The following is a 12,922-nucleotide window of genomic DNA, read 5'->3' on the forward strand; positions in this document are numbered from 1 at the left end:
AAGGACCGTGGCTCGTTGGTCTAGGGGTATGATTCTCGCTTTGGGTGCGAGAGGTCCCGGGTTCAAATCCCGGACGAGCCCAATCAAGGTGGTTAACTTGAGCTCCTTTTTTTTGTTTTTTCAATGTTATTTTCATTGGACAGACTCTCTGGTTTTCTCGGTAAGCAGTAGTCGATGAACAATTCACTTCCTGAACCTCTTTGCGTGCCATGTCCTTGCGACAAGCACTTTGTGTTCTCTGTTAGCTCTCAGTAACATTCCTTGATTTGCTTGTGAGTTTTGGCCGTCCGATCTCAAAGTGGAAATATGTCCTTCCCTCTGTACGCTGCATAGGCCCTCAGCTGGCATACTTGTATATGTGCGCATGCTTGATAGGACGTATGTTTTAGGCTGGATTGTGTGAGCTTCAGGCGCAAGGCATTTGATTAGTCTTTAAGCAGGTCCACTTGCACTGCCCTTTGCACCTGTTCTCCCAGTCCCTACAAAGGTGAGCAAGCAGCTGTTTCTGTAGTGTAGTGGTTATCACGTTCGCCTCACACGCGAAAGGTCCCCGGTTCGAGACCGGGCAGAAACACTCTCTGCTGGCATTTTACACAAAATAGTTTTTTTCCCCTTTTGTCACACACAAATGTAAAGTATGAACTTATTTGCGTTCCCATGGAAATAGCATATGCTCTCAAGAGCTTGAGAAATACACTGGGAAGGCAAGCATCCTCACATGTATTCTGTATATGGGGCCAATAAAAAAATGCACGCGCTTGCATTTTGTGTATGTAATGTTGCAGAGCACAGAGAGGATTTATTTTCCCTACTGCTGGGTATTTGGGTCTCTGGGATCACAGTTGGGTCCGCTCCGTCCTCTGAAATGGTCCATATTAGTTACATAGGTTAGTGTACCAAAGAAATAATACATTTTCATATACAGCTTCTTCATTTCTGTGTTCTGAGGGATTACCAGTTGTAAGAAATGCACTTGCCGGTACAGTGATTCCCTGGCTTTCTCTGGCCCGAGAAAGCTTTTCCTCTGAAGTGGGAACAGAAGTTGGACTGCTTCTGCTGAACTTCCTGAAAGCAGAGCTGGCGGGAGGAGGGACTTTTTGAGTGCTGGGAAAATTTGAGCTGGAAATTTGCATCGGCTGGACAGAGATTGCTTGGAGCAGCCAAAATATAATAACGGCCATGGCGCTCAAGTAAAGCAGAAAGCTTTTAGTATACACCTTTTGCACTCTTGTCAACGAAGCTGGGCTCTGTGAATGCTCACCCTACGCAAGAAAAGAGAACAGACTTTGCTGGTGACCTAAATATATCTCGCCTGATCGAGCACAATCGAGCTCTGAGTGAGCAGCTGTGCAATGGTCATCTTTACCAAAGGGGAGATGCTGCTTTTTCCAGTGTCACGCCCATGCTCTCAGGGCTGGAGGGAGGAGGGCTGCTTTTTGTTTTTACAGGCAAAAGGAAAGGCCCAGCCCTCAGAGCTTCTGCCAATGCAGATCCCAGCAGGTGCAAAATAAAGGCTCTCCCCCACCTTGCCAGCTGCAGATTGATCAGAAGACTGCTAGTCTAGTGTGTTGGGCCACTTTCTCTCTTCTGTGTATCGTCCCCTCTTATTACATAAACAGCATAAGAGGAATAAAGGAAGGAAGGAAGGAAGGAAGGAACAGTGTATCGCAAGCACCTTCCACCCTGATGTCAATGGGCCACCAACCTTCGGGATGAGGAGGAGACCTGTGAAGACAGTCAGAGCGTGCCGACTGGGGCATTCATTTGGCTCATACACCGACAAGGCTTTCAGCGGCAGGAACAAACTTCAGGAATAGGCATTCTTGGCCTCGAATCCTAAGGGGGGTGCAAACGCTGAGGACAATTCCGTCAAATGCTCAAAGGACCGTGGCTCGTTGGTCTAGGGGTATGATTCTCGCTTTGGGTGCGAGAGGTCCCGGGTTCAAATCCCGGACGAGCCCAATCAAGGTGGTTAACTTGAGCTCCTTTTTTTTGTTTTTTCAATGTTATTTTCATTGGACAGACTCTCTGGTTTTCTCGGTAAGCAGTAGTCGATGAACAATTCACTTCCTGAACCTCTTTGCGTGCCATGTCCTTGCGACAAGCACTTTGTGTTCTCTGTTAGCTCTCAGTAACATTCCTTGATTTGCTTGTGAGTTTTGGCCGTCCGATCTCAAAGTGGAAATATGTCCTTCCCTCTGTACGCTGCATAGGCCCTCAGCTGGCATACTTGTATATGTGCGCATGCTTGATAGGACGTATGTTTTAGGCTGGATTGTGTGAGCTTCAGGCGCAAGGCATTTGATTAGTCTTTAAGCAGGTCCACTTGCACTGCCCTTTGCACCTGTTCTCCCAGTCCCTACAAAGGTGAGCAAGCAGCTGTTTCTGTAGTGTAGTGGTTATCACGTTCGCCTCACACGCGAAAGGTCCCCGGTTCGAGACCGGGCAGAAACACTCTCTGCTGGCATTTTACACAAAATAGTTTTTTTCCCCTTTTGTCACACACAAATGTAAAGTATGAACTTATTTGCGTTCCCATGGAAATAGCATATGCTCTCAAGAGCTTGAGAAATACACTAGGAAGGCAAGCATCCTCACATGTATTCTGTATATGGGGCCAATAAAAAAATGCACGCGCTTGCATTTTGTGTATGTAATGTTGCAGAGCACAGAGAGGATTTATTTTCCCTACTGCTGGGTATTTGGGTCTCTGGGATCACAGTTGGGTCCGCTCCGTCCTCTGAAATGGTCCATATTAGTTACATAGGTTAGTGTACCAAAGAAATAATACATTTTCATATACAGCTTCTTCATTTCTGTGTTCTGAGGGATTACCAGTTGTAAGAAATGCACTTGCCGGTACAGTGATTCCCTGGCTTTCTCTGGCCCGAGAAAGCTTTTCCTCTGAAGTGGGAACAGAAGTTGGACTGCTTCTGCTGAACTTCCTGAAAGCAGAGCTGGCGGGAGGAGGGACTTTTTGAGTGCTGGGAAAATTTGAGCTGGAAATTTGCATCGGCTGGACAGAGATTGCTTGGAGCAGCCAAAATATAATAACGGCCATGGCGCTCAAGTAAAGCAGAAAGCTTTTAGTATACACCTTTTGCACTCTTGTCAACGAAGCTGGGCTCTGTGAATGCTCACCCTACGCAAGAAAAGAGAACAGACTTTGCTGGTGACCTAAATATATCTCGCCTGATCGAGCCTGATCGAGCACGATCGAGCTCTGAGTGAGCAGCTGTGCAATGGTCATCTTTACCAAAGGGGAGATGCTGCTTTTTCCAGTGTCACGCCCATGCTCTCAGGGCTGGAGGGAGGAGGGCTGCTTTTTGTTTTTACAGGCAAAAGGAAAGGCCCAGCCCTCAGAGCTTCTGCCAATGCAGATCCCAGCAGGTGCAAAATAAAGGCTCTCCCCCACCTTGCCAGCTGCAGATTGATCAGAAGACTGCTAGTCTAGTGTGTTGGGCCACTTTCTCTCTTCTGTGTATCGTCCCCTCTTATTACATAAACAGCATAAGAGGAATAAAGGAAGGAAGGAAGGAAGGAAGGAACAGTGTATCGCAAGCACCTTCCACCCTGATGTCAATGGGCCACCAACCTTCGGGATGAGGAGGAGACCTGTGAAGACAGTCAGAGCGTGCCGACTGGGGCATTCATTTGGCTCATACACCGACAAGGCTTTCAGCGGCAGGAACAAACTTCAGGAATAGGCATTCTTGGCCTCGAATCCTAAGGGGGGTGCAAACGCTGAGGACAATTCCGTCAAATGCTCAAAGGACCGTGGCTCGTTGGTCTAGGGGTATGATTCTCGCTTTGGGTGCGAGAGGTCCCGGGTTCAAATCCCGGACGAGCCCAATCAAGGTGGTTAACTTGAGCTCCTTTTTTTTGTTTTTTCAATGTTATTTTCATTGGACAGACTCTCTGGTTTTCTCGGTAAGCAGTAGTCGATGAACAATTCACTTCCTGAACCTCTTTGCGTGCCATGTCCTTGCGACAAGCACTTTGTGTTCTCTGTTAGCTCTCAGTAACATTCCTTGATTTGCTTGTGAGTTTTGGCCGTCCGATCTCAAAGTGGAAATATGTCCTTCCCTCTGTACGCTGCATAGGCCCTCAGCTGGCATACTTGTATATGTGCGCATGCTTGATAGGACGTATGTTTTAGGCTGGATTGTGTGAGCTTCAGGCGCAAGGCATTTGATTAGTCTTTAAGCAGGTCCACTTGCACTGCCCTTTGCACCTGTTCTCCCAGTCCCTACAAAGGTGAGCAAGCAGCTGTTTCTGTAGTGTAGTGGTTATCACGTTCCCCTCACACGCGAAAGGTCCCCGGTTCGAGACCGGGCAGAAACACTCTCTGCTGGCATTTTACACAAAATAGTTTTTTTCCCCTTTTGTCACACACAAATGTAAAGTATGAACTTATTTGCGTTCCCATGGAAATAGCATATGCTCTCAAGAGCTTGAGAAATACACTGGGAAGGCAAGCATCCTCACATGTATTCTGTATATGGGGCCAATAAAAAAATGCACGCGCTTGCATTTTGTGTATGTAATGTTGCAGAGCACAGAGAGGATTTATTTTCCCTACTGCTGGGTATTTGGGTCTCTGGGATCACAGTTGGGTCCGCTCCGTCCTCTGAAATGGTCCATATTAGTTACATAGGTTAGTGTACCAAAGAAATAATACATTTTCATATACAGCTTCTTCATTTCTGTGTTCTGAGGGATTACCAGTTGTAAGAAATGCACTTGCCGGTACAGTGATTCCCTGGCTTTCTCTGGCCCGAGAAAGCTTTTCCTCTGAAGTGGGAACAGAAGTTGGACTGCTTCTGCTGAACTTCCTGAAAGCAGAGCTGGCGGGAGGAGTGACTTTTTGAGTGCTGGGAAAATTTGAGCTGGAAATTTGCATCGGCTGGACAGAGATTGCTTGGAGCAGCCAAAATATAATAACGGCCATGGCGCTCAAGTAAAGCAGAAAGCTTTTAGTATACACCTTTTGCACTCTTGTCAACGAAGCTGGGCTCTGTGAATGCTCACCCTACGCAAGAAAAGAGAACAGACTTTGCTGGTGACCTAAATATATCTCGCCTGATCGAGCACGATCGAGCTCTGAGTGAGCAGCTGTGCAATGGTCATCTTTACCAAAGGGGAGATGCTGCTTTTTCCAGTGTCACGCCCATGCTCTCAGGGCTGGAGGGAGGAGGGCTGCTTTTTGTTTTTACAGGCAAAAGGAAAGGCCCAGCCCTCAGAGCTTCTGCCAATGCAGATCCCAGCAGGTGCAAAATAAAGGCTCTCCCCCACCTTGCCAGCTGCAGATTGATCAGAAGACTGCTAGTCTAGTGTGTTGGGCCACTTTCTCTCTTCTGTGTATCGTCCCCTCTTATTACATAAACAGCATAAGAGGAATAAAGGAAGGAAGGAAGGAAGGAAGGAACAGTGTATCGCAAGCACCTTCCACCCTGATGTCAATGGGCCACCAACCTTCGGGATGAGGAGGAGACCTGTGAAGACAGTCAGAGCGTGCCGACTGGGGCATTCATTTGGCTCATACACCGACAAGGCTTTCAGCGGCAGGAACAAACTTCAGGAATAGGCATTCTTGGCCTCGAATCCTAAGGGGGGTGCAAACGCTGAGGACAATTCCGTCAAATGCTCAAAGGACCGTGGCTCGTTGGTCTAGGGGTATGATTCTCGCTTTGGGTGCGAGAGGTCCCGGGTTCAAATCCCGGACGAGCCCAATCAAGGTGGTTAACTTGAGCTCCTTTTTTTTGTTTTTTCAATGTTATTTTCATTGGACAGACTCTCTGGTTTTCTCGGTAAGCAGTAGTCGATGAACAATTCACTTCCTGAACCTCTTTGCGTGCCATGTCCTTGCGACAAGCACTTTGTGTTCTCTGTTAGCTCTCAGTAACATTCCTTGATTTGCTTGTGAGTTTTGGCCGTCCGATCTCAAAGTGGAAATATGTCCTTCCCTCTGTACGCTGCATAGGCCCTCAGCTGGCATACTTGTATATGTGCGCATGCTTGATAGGACGTATGTTTTAGGCTGGATTGTGTGAGCTTCAGGCGCAAGGCATTTGATTAGTCTTTAAGCAGGTCCACTTGCACTGCCCTTTGCACCTGTTCTCCCAGTCCCTACAAAGGTGAGCAAGCAGCTGTTTCTGTAGTGTAGTGGTTATCACGTTCGCCTCACACGCGAAAGGTCCCCGGTTCGAGACCGGGCAGAAACACTCTCTGCTGGCATTTTACACAAAATAGTTTTTTTCCCCTTTTGTCACACACAAATGTAAAGTATGAACTTATTTGCGTTCCCATGGAAATAGCATATGCTCTCAAGAGCTTGAGAAATACACTGGGAAGGCAAGCATCCTCACATGTATTCTGTATATGGGGCCAATAAAAAAATGCACGCGCTTGCATTTTGTGTATGTAATGTTGCAGAGCACAGAGAGGATTTATTTTCCCTACTGCTGGGTATTTGGGTCTCTGGGATCACAGTTGGGTCCGCTCCGTCCTCTGAAATGGTCCATATTAGTTACATAGGTTAGTGTACCAAAGAAATAATACATTTTCATATACAGCTTCTTCATTTCTGTGTTCTGAGGGATTACCAGTTGTAAGAAATGCACTTGCCGGTACAGTGATTCCCTGGCTTTCTCTGGCCCGAGAAAGCTTTTCCTCTGAAGTGGGAACAGAAGTTGGACTGCTTCTGCTGAACTTCCTGAAAGCAGAGCTGGCGGGAGGAGGGACTTTTTGAGTGCTGGGAAAATTTGAGCTGGAAATTTGCATCGGCTGGACAGAGATTGCTTGGAGCAGCCAAAATATAATAACGGCCATGGCGCTCAAGTAAAGCAGAAAGCTTTTAGTATACACCTTTTGCACTCTTGTCAACGAAGCTGGGCTCTGTGAATGCTCACCCTACGCAAGAAAAGAGAACAGACTTTGCTGGTGACCTAAATATATCTCGCCTGATCGAGCACGATCGAGCTCTGAGTGAGCAGCTGTGCAATGGTCATCTTTACCAAAGGGGAGATGCTGCTTTTTCCAGTGTCACGCCCATGCTCTCAGGGCTGGAGGGAGGAGGGCTGCTTTTTGTTTTTACAGGCAAAAGGAAAGGCCCAGCCCTCAGAGCTTCTGCCAATGCAGATCCCAGCAGGTGCAAAATAAAGGCTCTCCCCCACCTTGCCAGCTGCAGATTGATCAGAAGACTGCTAGTCTAGTGTGTTGGGCCACTTTCTCTCTTCTGTGTATCGTCCCCTCTTATTACATAAACAGCATAAGAGGAATAAAGGAAGGAAGGAAGGAAGGAAGGAACAGTGTATCGCAAGCACCTTCCACCCTGATGTCAATGGGCCACCAACCTTCGGGATGAGGAGGAGACCTGTGAAGACAGTCAGAGCGTGCCGACTGGGGCATTCATTTGGCTCATACACCGACAAGGCTTTCAGCGGCAGGAACAAACTTCAGGAATAGGCATTCTTGGCCTCGAATCCTAAGGGGGGTGCAAACGCTGAGGACAATTCCGTCAAATGCTCAAAGGACCGTGGCTCGTTGGTCTAGGGGTATGATTCTCGCTTTGGGTGCGAGAGGTCCCGGGTTCAAATCCCGGACGAGCCCAATCAAGGTGGTTAACTTGAGCTCCTTTTTTTTGTTTTTTCAATGTTATTTTCATTGGACAGACTCTCTGGTTTTCTCGGTAAGCAGTAGTCGATGAACAATTCACTTCCTGAACCTCTTTGCGTGCCATGTCCTTGCGACAAGCACTTTGTGTTCTCTGTTAGCTCTCAGTAACATTCCTTGATTTGCTTGTGAGTTTTGGCCGTCCGATCTCAAAGTGGAAATATGTCCTTCCCTCTGTACGCTGCATAGGCCCTCAGCTGGCATACTTGTATATGTGCGCATGCTTGATAGGACGTATGTTTTAGGCTGGATTGTGTGAGCTTCAGGCGCAAGGCATTTGATTAGTCTTTAAGCAGGTCCACTTGCACTGCCCTTTGCACCTGTTCTCCCAGTCCCTACAAAGGTGAGCAAGCAGCTGTTTCTGTAGTGTAGTGGTTATCACGTTCGCCTCACACGCGAAAGGTCCCCGGTTCGAGACCGGGCAGAAACACTCTCTGCTGGCATTTTACACAAAATAGTTTTTTTCCCCTTTTGTCACACACAAATGTAAAGTATGAACTTATTTGCGTTCCCATGGAAATAGCATATGCTCTCAAGAGCTTGAGAAATACACTGGGAAGGCAAGCATCCTCACATGTATTCTGTATATGGGGCCAATAAAAAAATGCACGCGCTTGCATTTTGTGTATGTAATGTTGCAGAGCACAGAGAGGATTTATTTTCCCTACTGCTGGGTATTTGGGTCTCTGGGATCACAGTTGGGTCCGCTCCGTCCTCTGAAATGGTCCATATTAGTTACATAGGTTAGTGTACCAAAGAAATAATACATTTTCATATACAGCTTCTTCATTTCTGTGTTCTGAGGGATTACCAGTTGTAAGAAATGCACTTGCCGGTACAGTGATTCCCTGGCTTTCTCTGGCCCGAGAAAGCTTTTCCTCTGAAGTGGGAACAGAAGTTGGACTGCTTCTGCTGAACTTCCTGAAAGCAGAGCTGGCGGGAGGAGGGACTTTTTGAGTGCTGGGAAAATTTGAGCTGGAAATTTGCATCGGCTGGACAGAGATTGCTTGGAGCAGCCAAAATATAATAACGGCCATGGCGCTCAAGTAAAGCAGAAAGCTTTTAGTATACACCTTTTGCACTCTTGTCAACGAAGCTGGGCTCTGTGAATGCTCACCCTACGCAAGAAAAGAGAACAGACTTTGCTGGTGACCTAAATATATCTCGCCTGATCGAGCACAATCGAGCTCTGAGTGAGCAGCTGTGCAATGGTCATCTTTACCAAAGGGGAGATGCTGCTTTTTCCAGTGTCACGCCCATGCTCTCAGGGCTGGAGGGAGGAGGGCTGCTTTTTGTTTTTACAGGCAAAAGGAAAGGCCCAGCCCTCAGAGCTTCTGCCAATGCAGATCCCAGCAGGTGCAAAATAAAGGCTCTCCCCCACCTTGCCAGCTGCAGATTGATCAGAAGACTGCTAGTCTAGTGTGTTGGGCCACTTTCTCTCTTCTGTGTATCGTCCCCTCTTATTACATAAACAGCATAAGAGGAATAAAGGAAGGAAGGAAGGAAGGAAGGAACAGTGTATCGCAAGCACCTTCCACCCTGATGTCAATGGGCCACCAACCTTCGGGATGAGGAGGAGACCTGTGAAGACAGTCAGAGCGTGCCGACTGGGGCATTCATTTGGCTCATACACCGACAAGGCTTTCAGCGGCAGGAACAAACTTCAGGAATAGGCATTCTTGGCCTCGAATCCTAAGGGGGGTGCAAACGCTGAGGACAATTCCGTCAAATGCTCAAAGGACCGTGGCTCGTTGGTCTAGGGGTATGATTCTCGCTTTGGGTGCGAGAGGTCCCGGGTTCAAATCCCGGACGAGCCCAATCAAGGTGGTTAACTTGAGCTCTTTTTTTTTGTTTTTTCAATGTTATTTTCATTGGACAGACTCTCTGGTTTTCTCGGTAAGCAGTAGTCGATGAACAATTCACTTCCTGAACCTCTTTGCGTGCCATGTCCTTGCGACAAGCACTTTGTGTTCTCTGTTAGCTCTCAGTAACATTCCTTGATTTGCTTGTGAGTTTTGGCCGTCCGATCTCAAAGTGGAAATATGTCCTTCCCTCTGTACGCTGCATAGGCCCTCAGCTGGCATACTTGTATATGTGCGCATGCTTGATAGGACGTATGTTTTAGGCTGGATTGTGTGAGCTTCAGGCGCAAGGCATTTGATTAGTCTTTAAGCAGGTCCACTTGCACTGCCCTTTGCACCTGTTCTCCCAGTCCCTACAAAGGTGAGCAAGCAGCTGTTTCTGTAGTGTAGTGGTTATCATGTTCGCCTCACACGCGAAAGGTCCCCGGTTCGAGACCGGGCAGAAACACTCTCTGCTGGCATTTTACACAAAATAGTTTTTTTCCCCTTTTGTCACACACAAATGTAAAGTATGAACTTATTTGCGTTCCCATGGAAATAGCATATGCTCTCAAGAGCTTGAGAAATACACTGGGAAGGCAAGCATCCTCACATGTATTCTGTATATGGGGCCAATAAAAAAATGCACGCGCTTGCATTTTGTGTATGTAATGTTGCAGAGCACAGAGAGGATTTATTTTCCCTACTGCTGGGTATTTGGGTCTCTGGGATCACAGTTGGGTCCGCTCCGTCCTCTGAAATGGTCCATATTAGTTACATAGGTTAGTGTACCAAAGAAATAATACATTTTCATATACAGCTTCTTCATTTCTGTGTTCTGAGGGATTACCAGTTGTAAGAAATGCACTTGCCGGTACAGTGATTCCCTGGCTTTCTCTGGCCCGAGAAAGCTTTTCCTCTGAAGTGGGAACAGAAGTTGGACTGCTTCTGCTGAACTTCCTGAAAGCAGAGCTGGCGGGAGGAGGGACTTTTTGAGTGCTGGGAAAATTTGAGCTGGAAATTTGCATCGGCTGGACAGAGATTGCTTGGAGCAGCCAAAATATAATAACGGCCATGGCGCTCAAGTAAAGCAGAAAGCTTTTAGTATACACCTTTTGCACTCTTGTCAACGAAGCTGGGCTCTGTGAATGCTCACCCTACGCAAGAAAAGAGAACAGACTTTGCTGGTGACCTAAATATATCTCGCCTGATCGAGCCTGATCGAGCACGATCGAGCTCTGAGTGAGCAGCTGTGCAATGGTCATCTTTACCAAAGGGGAGATGCTGCTTTTTCCAGTGTCACGCCCATGCTCTCAGGGCTGGAGGGAGGAGGGCTGCTTTTTGTTTTTACAGGCAAAAGGAAAGGCCCAGCCCTCAGAGCTTCTGCCAATGCAGATCCCAGCAGGTGCAAAATAAAGGCTCTCCCCCACCTTGCCAGCTGCAGATTGATCAGAAGACTGCTAGTCTAGTGTGTTGGGCCACTTTCTCTCTTCTGTGTATCGTCCCCTCTTATTACATAAACAGCATAAGAGGAATAAAGGAAGGAAGGAAGGAAGGAAGGAACAGTGTATCGCAAGCACCTTCCACCCTGATGTCAATGGGCCACCAACCTTCGGGATGAGGAGGAGACCTGTGAAGACAGTCAGAGCGTGCCGACTGGGGCATTCATTTGGCTCATACACCGACAAGGCTTTCAGCGGCAGGAACAAACTTCAGGAATAGGCATTCTTGGCCTCGAATCCTAAGGGGGGTGCAAACGCTGAGGACAATTCCGTCAAATGCTCAAAGGACCGTGGCTCGTTGGTCTAGGGGTATGATTCTCGCTTTGGGTGCGAGAGGTCCCGGGTTCAAATCCCGGACGAGCCCAATCAAGGTGGTTAACTTGAGCTCCTTTTTTTTGTTTTTTCAATGTTATTTTCATTGGACAGACTCTCTGGTTTTCTCGGTAAGCAGTAGTCGATGAACAATTCACTTCCTGAACCTCTTTGCGTGCCATGTCCTTGCGACAAGCACTTTGTGTTCTCTGTTAGCTCTCAGTAACATTCCTTGATTTGCTTGTGAGTTTTGGCCGTCCGATCTCAAAGTGGAAATATGTCCTTCCCTCTGTACGCTGCATAGGCCCTCAGCTGGCATACTTGTATATGTGCGCATGCTTGATAGGACGTATGTTTTAGGCTGGATTGTGTGAGCTTCAGGCGCAAGGCATTTGATTAGTCTTTAAGCAGGTCCACTTGCACTGCCCTTTGCACCTGTTCTCCCAGTCCCTACAAAGGTGAGCAAGCAGCTGTTTCTGTAGTGTAGTGGTTATCACGTTCCCCTCACACGCGAAAGGTCCCCGGTTCGAGACCGGGCAGAAACACTCTCTGCTGGCATTTTACACAAAATAGTTTTTTTCCCCTTTTGTCACACACAAATGTAAAGTATGAACTTATTTGCGTTCCCATGGAAATAGCATATGCTCTCAAGAGCTTGAGAAATACACTGGGAAGGCAAGCATCCTCACATGTATTCTGTATATGGGGCCAATAAAAAAATGCACGCGCTTGCATTTTGTGTATGTAATGTTGCAGAGCACAGAGAGGATTTATTTTCCCTACTGCTGGGTATTTGGGTCTCTGGGATCACAGTTGGGTCCGCTCCGTCCTCTGAAATGGTCCATATTAGTTACATAGGTTAGTGTACCAAAGAAATAATACATTTTCATATACAGCTTCTTCATTTCTGTGTTCTGAGGGATTACCAGTTGTAAGAAATGCACTTGCCGGTACAGTGATTCCCTGGCTTTCTCTGGCCCGAGAAAGCTTTTCCTCTGAAGTGGGAACAGAAGTTGGACTGCTTCTGCTGAACTTCCTGAAAGCAGAGCTGGCGGGAGGAGGGACTTTTTGAGTGCTGGGAAAATTTGAGCTGGAAATTTGCATCGGCTGGACAGAGATTGCTTGGAGCAGCCAAAATATAATAACGGCCATGGCGCTCAAGTAAAGCAGAAAGCTTTTAGTATACACCTTTTGCACTCTTGTCAACGAAGCTGGGCTCTGTGAATGCTCACCCTACGCAAGAAAAGAGAACAGACTTTGCTGGTGACCTAAATATATCTCGCCTGATCGAGCACGATCGAGCTCTGAGTGAGCAGCTGTGCAATGGTCATCTTTACCAAAGGGGAGATGCTGCTTTTTCCAGTGTCACGCCCATGCTCTCAGGGCTGGAGGGAGGAGGGCTGCTTTTTGTTTTTACAGGCAAAAGGAAAGGCCCAGCCCTCAGAGCTTCTGCCAATGCAGATCCCAGCAGGTGCAAAATAAAGGCTCTCCCCCACCTTGCCAGCTGCAGATTGATCAGAAGACTGCTAGTCTAGTGTGTTGGGCCACTTTCTCTCTTCTGTGTATCGTCCCCTCTTATTACATAAACAGCAT

At 47.4% G+C, this 12,922-nt stretch overlaps 12 non-coding genes across 12 annotated transcripts; all 12 read left to right on the top strand.

Annotated features, from left to right (window-relative positions):
* Positions 1 to 9: 9 nt before the first annotated feature.
* On the top strand, positions 10 to 81 carry TRNAP-UGG (transfer RNA proline (anticodon UGG)). The gene has a single exon. It is a non-coding gene; the product is annotated as a tRNA-Pro (tRNA).
* Positions 82 to 501: 420 nt separating this feature from the next.
* On the top strand, positions 502 to 574 carry TRNAV-CAC (transfer RNA valine (anticodon CAC)). The gene has a single exon. It is a non-coding gene; the product is annotated as a tRNA-Val (tRNA).
* A 1,315-nt stretch (positions 575 to 1,889) lies between these two features.
* TRNAP-UGG (transfer RNA proline (anticodon UGG)) lies at positions 1,890 to 1,961 on the top strand. Its single transcript has one exon. It is a non-coding gene; the product is annotated as a tRNA-Pro (tRNA).
* A 420-nt stretch (positions 1,962 to 2,381) lies between these two features.
* TRNAV-CAC (transfer RNA valine (anticodon CAC)) lies at positions 2,382 to 2,454 on the top strand. The gene has a single exon. It is a non-coding gene; the product is annotated as a tRNA-Val (tRNA).
* A 1,325-nt stretch (positions 2,455 to 3,779) lies between these two features.
* Positions 3,780 to 3,851, top strand: TRNAP-UGG (transfer RNA proline (anticodon UGG)). The gene has a single exon. It is a non-coding gene; the product is annotated as a tRNA-Pro (tRNA).
* A 1,808-nt stretch (positions 3,852 to 5,659) lies between these two features.
* Positions 5,660 to 5,731, top strand: TRNAP-UGG (transfer RNA proline (anticodon UGG)). The gene has a single exon. It is a non-coding gene; the product is annotated as a tRNA-Pro (tRNA).
* A 420-nt stretch (positions 5,732 to 6,151) lies between these two features.
* TRNAV-CAC (transfer RNA valine (anticodon CAC)) lies at positions 6,152 to 6,224 on the top strand. The gene has a single exon. It is a non-coding gene; the product is annotated as a tRNA-Val (tRNA).
* Positions 6,225 to 7,539: 1,315 nt separating this feature from the next.
* TRNAP-UGG (transfer RNA proline (anticodon UGG)) lies at positions 7,540 to 7,611 on the top strand. The gene has a single exon. It is a non-coding gene; the product is annotated as a tRNA-Pro (tRNA).
* Positions 7,612 to 8,031: 420 nt separating this feature from the next.
* Positions 8,032 to 8,104, top strand: TRNAV-CAC (transfer RNA valine (anticodon CAC)). Its single transcript has one exon. It is a non-coding gene; the product is annotated as a tRNA-Val (tRNA).
* Positions 8,105 to 9,419: 1,315 nt separating this feature from the next.
* TRNAP-UGG (transfer RNA proline (anticodon UGG)) lies at positions 9,420 to 9,491 on the top strand. The gene has a single exon. It is a non-coding gene; the product is annotated as a tRNA-Pro (tRNA).
* Positions 9,492 to 9,911: 420 nt separating this feature from the next.
* Positions 9,912 to 9,984, top strand: TRNAV-CAC (transfer RNA valine (anticodon CAC)). Its single transcript has one exon. It is a non-coding gene; the product is annotated as a tRNA-Val (tRNA).
* Positions 9,985 to 11,309: 1,325 nt separating this feature from the next.
* TRNAP-UGG (transfer RNA proline (anticodon UGG)) lies at positions 11,310 to 11,381 on the top strand. The gene has a single exon. It is a non-coding gene; the product is annotated as a tRNA-Pro (tRNA).
* The last annotated feature ends 1,541 nt before the right edge of the window (positions 11,382 to 12,922 follow it).

This window comes from Ambystoma mexicanum, chromosome 2q (genome assembly GCF_040938575.1).
Source record: "Ambystoma mexicanum isolate Mex_15411 chromosome 2q, UKY_AmexF1_1, whole genome shotgun sequence".
Classification (NCBI taxonomy): Eukaryota; Metazoa; Chordata; class Amphibia; order Caudata; family Ambystomatidae; genus Ambystoma; species Ambystoma mexicanum.